The following is a 5,941-nucleotide window of genomic DNA, read 5'->3' as shown; positions in this document are numbered from 1 at the left end:
TTTGAATTAATTCCTCAATTGATCTAACCATACTCTTCCATTAACCAAGAGTATTTCACTTGTTTGTGTTTGAGCTGTGTTCTTGTATGACAGGTAGGAGAGGAGAGACATCAACTCCTCCATATACCGAACCAGAGAGGACCCTTCATAGACTTAGAAGGGAAGCAAGAGGGAAGAGAGTAGTGGGAGAAGAGGAATCTGAAGGAGAATCTGAGGACAATTTTGAGGAAGCTTTAGATCTCAACATGGATAGAGAAGTTCACAACCATGAGAGAGCTGATGGAAACGATGCCATTCCTGAGAGGAGGGTTCTTAGTTCATACATAAACCCAACCTCTGGGAATTGTGGTAGTAGCATCCAGAAACCACCCATTCAGGCCAACAATTTTGAGCTCAAGCCACAGCTAATATCACTTGTGGGGAATCATTGTTCCTTTGGAGGAAGTGCTAATGAAGACCCAAACCAACATCTCACAAAATTCCTGAGAATTTGTGACACTGTGAAGTCCAATGGAGTCCAGGAAGATGCCTATAAACTGCTTTTGTTCCAATTTTCACTTAGGGACAAAGCAGCTAAGTGGCTGGAATCATTCCCAAGGGGGAGTCTAACAACATGGGATGAGGTGGAAAGCAAGTTTCTGGCACGTTTCTACCCTCCACAAAAGGTCAATAGGCTTCGATCTGAGGTTCAGACTTTTAGACAACAAGATGGTGAAACTCTCTACGAGGCATGGGAGAGATTCAAGGACTTGACAAGGAAATGCCCACCAAACATGTTCCATGATTGGGTGCAATTGCACATCTTCTATGATGGGCTCTCTTATGAATCAAGGAAGGCTGTAGACCATTCATCAGGAGGTTCATTGAACAGGAAAAAGACTGTGGAAGAAGCCATTGAAGTGATCGAGACAGTGGCTGAGAATGAGTACTACTATGCATCAGAGAGGCACAACACTAAGGGAGTCATAGAGCTGAACCATGTTGATACAATTCTAGCCCAAAACAAGGTGTTTGCCAAGCAACTAGCAGAGCTTACCAGGCAATTAGAAACAAAGCAAGTGGCTGCAATACACACACAAGATCAAGAGGAAGTAAGCATTGAAGGAGGTGATTGGGATGAGGCTAACTATGTGGGAAACCAACAAAGGCAATCATATGATCCACATTCCAACACTTACAACCCAGGCTGGAGAAACCACCCAAACTTTGGGTGGGGAAACCAACAAACCCAACCACAAAACCACAAACCTTACAACCACAACCAACATAACAATTCCACATACCAAAACTCCAACCAAAGATCATACCAAGCCACACAAAACACTTACCCCCAACCATCATATCATGGCCAAAATAATCAACACACCCAACCTAATCCGAACCAACAATTTCAAGATCAATTAAACCGGATAGAAGGAATGATGGCAACCATGAGTCAAGACATAATTGAATTGAAGAGCTTCAGGGATGATGTGAGAACTACCTTAAGAAACCATGGTGAAAAACTCAAGAGGATGGAATCTCAAGTAGGAGAGCTATCTCAACAGGCACCCAAATCAACTGCAGTGTTCCCTAGTGACACAGAAAAGAATCCTAAAGGGGAACAAAAGAGAGTAAGATGGGAAGAATGCAAGGCCATCACCATATTGAAGGAAGTCTCAGAAGAAGAAGGAATCAGGCCCTCAGAGCAGGAACCAGAAATCTTGAAGGAAGGTGTGGAAGAAGTTAAGCAGGAAGGTGGAACTGAGCAAGCCAAGGAACTGCAAAAAGGCATGATGGAAATATACCAACCAAAAGCACCATTTCCTGAGAGGTTAGGAGGAGGTGAAAAAAGGAAAACCTATTCAAGGTTTCTAGAGACATTTAACTCTCTTCATGTCAATATTCCCTTTCTTGAGATTCTTCATCAAATGCCCACACACATCAAGTATTTAAAGGAATTGTTAAGCAAGAAAAGAGTTTTGAAGGGAGGACAAACGGTAACAATGAACAAAGAATGCAGTGCTCTCATCAAGAAGGACACACTCTCTAAGAAAACGGACCCAGGAAGTTTTCATATCCCTTGCATCATAGGGGAAACAAAAATTGACAGAGGATTCTGTGATCTAGGAGCTAGCATAAATGTGATGCCTCTAACTCTTATGAAGAGGCTACAACTGAATGAGGTGAGATCCACTGATGTAATCATACAACTGGCTGACAAAACTCAGAAGCAAGCTGAAGGGGTAGTTGAAAATGTGCTGGTGAAAGTGGGGGATTATTATTTCCCCACAGACTTTGTCATTGTGGACATGGAGGAAAGCTACTTACACCCTATAATTCTGGGCAGACCATTTCTAGCCACTACTAGAGCGCTCATAGATGTAGAACAAGGAGAGCTAATTCTGAGAATACATGATGAACAGCTCATTTTCAAAGTTTTCAAAACTGCATCTGAGCCTGAACCAGAACCTGAAAAGCTTAAGGATGATAGTAGCCATCTGTGTCTGAAGGAAAGTAATCCAGCAGCTGAAACTCTAAAACAGTTCTTGGAAGGCAAACAAGAGCTGCAAGAGTTAAAGCCACAAGAATCAGTGGAAACAGATCAGAAGGATCCTCCTGACATAAGGGTCAATGAAGAAATCCTCAAGAGAAAGGGAAGAGTGATAGGGAGATTGCCAAGAGGGTGGAGAAACAAGAAAATTCCCACTGAAGGTTTTTCTCCGGGAGATAAAGTGATATCAAGTCATTATCTGGAAATTCCACCTGACCTCAAAACCATTCCTTCCCAGCTCCCTCAAGTGTTCACAATCAGGAAAGTTCTTTCTATGGAACATTTAGAGGTCATGAATGAATCAAGTGGGGACGTCTTCATAGTAAGAGGAGAAGACGTCAAGCACTACAATCCACCCTAACAAGGGACAATCGTCAAGCTAGTGACGTTAAAGAAGCGCTTCATGGGAGGCAACCCATGTTTTAATATCCTTATATTTTTTTTTTTGTTTTGTTGTGCATCTAATAAAGCATGGTTTCTTATGCATGAACTTGTATCCTCAGGACAACTTCTTAAAGAGTGCACTGACATTTTGCATATAAACTCAGTTTGGTGTGCCCGAAAGCACCCAAATTTTATTCAAAATGCATTCAATTTTTAGTGCACAACCAAAGATTAAGTTTGGTGTTCCTCTTTGAACACGGTTTATGAAAAGCAAGAAGTTCCTCTGGATTTCAAAATTCATGACAAGTATACCATTCGCTTGTTTTAATACTTTGGTTTCAATTACTTAGGGTAGTAACTTTGTTTAGAATCAAAGAGCCAAGGTGACTATGATTTATTAGAATTATGCACACTCATTAAGGACAACCAATATGGATTTCATGTCATTAGGAGACTTTACCAAACACTAAGTTTGGTGTCCAAATAATAAGTGTGCATACATGTAGAAGTCACGGCTATAAGCTCATAAAGACAATCATTGATTTACATGTGCAAGTACTATTCATAATTCACATGGACCGAAAAATGATAGCAAACTTGTTTGTTGTGCAGGTACAAAAGAAAAGACAAAAATGGAGGAAAAAGACAAAGGGAGGTACGTGCTTGGTCAAAAAGAAAATTCACAAATCTTTGAAACTAACACATGGGAAAAGGAAGTTCTGCAAGAAAAGAAAGCTACATGTACAACCTAATGCACCCAGAATACTTCCAAGAAAATGAAAAGCAAATCGTCCTTCTCCACAATTCATATATTTACCATCAAGCCACCCTTCACAAACCACCCTAGCCGTCCATTTTTCACTCATGGGCACTATAAAGAATCACTTGGGGAACGAGTCCCACACCACCAATTCTCCTTCATACACATTTTCCTTCATCATAGCATAACTATCTCTTGCCGAAAACAACCTTACCACACTTCCAACAACACTTCTTGCTTTACCTTGTCAACTTTAGCTTGTCACTTACCAAAACTAAAGAACCAATGGCAGCTTCGTCTAGCCACAAAAGAAGAAAAGACAAGCAGCCAATGGAGGAAAACAGGGAATTCGATGCATGGAGATACAGATCAGTTTTCCATGAGATTCAAGCCGAATGGATGAGACCTAAAACGGTACTAGCTGAGGTTCCCTTTGACCTTGAAAAGGATGAGTTCCCAGGTGTTTGGGAAAAGATCAAAAAGAGGAAGTGGGAGCTCCTGACTAAGCCAATCACTAAAATCAACATCAACTTGGTGAAAGAGTTTTATGCAAATGCAGTAAGGGAGGATCCAACCAAGAAACCCACATACAAAAGCTATGTGAGAGGGGTGGAAGTTGACTTCAGTCCCAAAGCAATCATGAAAACTCTTGGCCTGAAAAACATACATTTCAGCCAAGCAAGTTATGAAGAAAGGATGATAGGAGAACCTGACTATGCAACTATTGCTGAAGACCTTTGTGCCATCAGAGCTGAATGGGTGAGAAAAACAAGAGGGGCTCCAAGAGTCTTGAGAAGGGGAGACCTAACACCTGAAGCTAAAGGGTGGTATGCAATAGTTAGGAGATCCATCCTACCCACTGCAAACTCTTCAGAAATAGTCCCTAAAAGAGCCATCTTGCTACATTGCATTATGGTTGGAGGGGAGATCAAAGTTCATAAACTCATTGCTGAACAGATACAAGAGTTTAGTGAGAAAAGTGACCCTGAATCCTGGCTCCACTTCCCTAGCACTATCATTAGACTATGCATCGATGCCCAAGTACCACTTGAGGATGAAAGACCTAATTGGTTATATCCTGGATTGGCCATAACTGCGCACAGAATGACTCTTGGTCCAACCCCTCCAAGACATACAAGAAGAAGAAATGAAGAAGGACAACAAGTGGAACCCGAGCAAGAAGCAGAACAAGAAGGACAAGAAGGAGAAGACAGAGAAGAAGAGCAAGAAGAGCAAGCAATTCCAGAAAGAAGACAAAGAATTCCCAGAGACCCCATGGATATGAGCAGAATGCAGGAAATCATGGAAGGAATGTCTCAACAATACATGAGGTCTCAGGAGAGACAAGAGGACTTTCACCTAAAAATGATGGATATGCAAAGGAACTTTGAATCAAGATTCTTCGATCTGCAAAGGGAACAAAATTTACACTTACAGGAATCCTTCAGCCACATATGCCAACACCAAGATGCCAATGTCTTGGCAATCAAGGAAGCCACCACTTTACAGAATGCAAGATACTCAGTCCAAGCTGATTACAACATCAGTTCGCAAATCAAGCTTAACTACATAGGGGAACATCTACACAAGATGGACCCAGCATTCCCAGCTTTTGATGAGTATTTCAAAGGGAGGAAAGAAGGAGAAATAAACAAGGCAATGATCCTTGAAAAAGGAGTGGAAGAAACGATGAAAAAGGCTGGATTCTGGAAAAAGCTCATGAGAAAAGACAAAGGAAGCACAAGTGGTCAAAAAGAGGCAGGAAGCAAGAAGAAGCAGGATCCTAAGAATTAAGAAGAACCAAGCAATAAATAAGAGGTGGTCTCGTTCCTTAATAATCAAATGATAATTGGTGAATTGTCTTTATGAGCTTTCTTTCATTATGAGTCATTTAAGTTTTAATGTGAAGTTTCTAGTATGTGTGTTTGTTATTTGCTTTGAATAAAGTGAATGCCTGGATGTTTGGATATAACTTCACCTTCTTAAACAAGTGCGTGCCATGCTTGTTCTGTTTCCAAAAATAAAAGAAAAGTTTGAACAAAAATAACTTGGCTAAATTAGTGACAAATCAAGTAGAATTAAGTGGTAGTATGCATGCTTGATTGTTTAGTCAGATCACTGGAATTAGAGTGTAGAATTATCATTTTTTATGTAGAAAGTGAAAATTGTCTATGGATCTTGATGAATAAATGTCTTTGGCCATGAAAAAGAAAGAAAAAGAAGAAGAAAAAGCCAAAGGGCAACCAAAAAGCAAAAAAATTGAG

General features: G+C 40.6%; 1 non-coding gene across 1 annotated transcript; it reads right to left on the bottom strand.

The window, feature by feature from the left end:
- Positions 1–671: 671 nt before the first annotated feature.
- On the bottom strand, positions 672–775 carry LOC112745973 (small nucleolar RNA R71). The gene has a single exon (XR_003173876.1). It is a non-coding gene; the product is annotated as a small nucleolar RNA R71 (small nucleolar RNA).
- Between the last annotated feature and the right edge of the window lie 5,166 nt (positions 776–5,941).

Source organism: Arachis hypogaea, chromosome 14 (assembly GCF_003086295.3).
Source record: "Arachis hypogaea cultivar Tifrunner chromosome 14, arahy.Tifrunner.gnm2.J5K5, whole genome shotgun sequence".
Lineage (NCBI taxonomy): Eukaryota > Viridiplantae > Streptophyta > Magnoliopsida > Fabales > Fabaceae > Arachis > Arachis hypogaea.
This window is presented reverse-complemented; position numbering and strand designations above follow the sequence as displayed.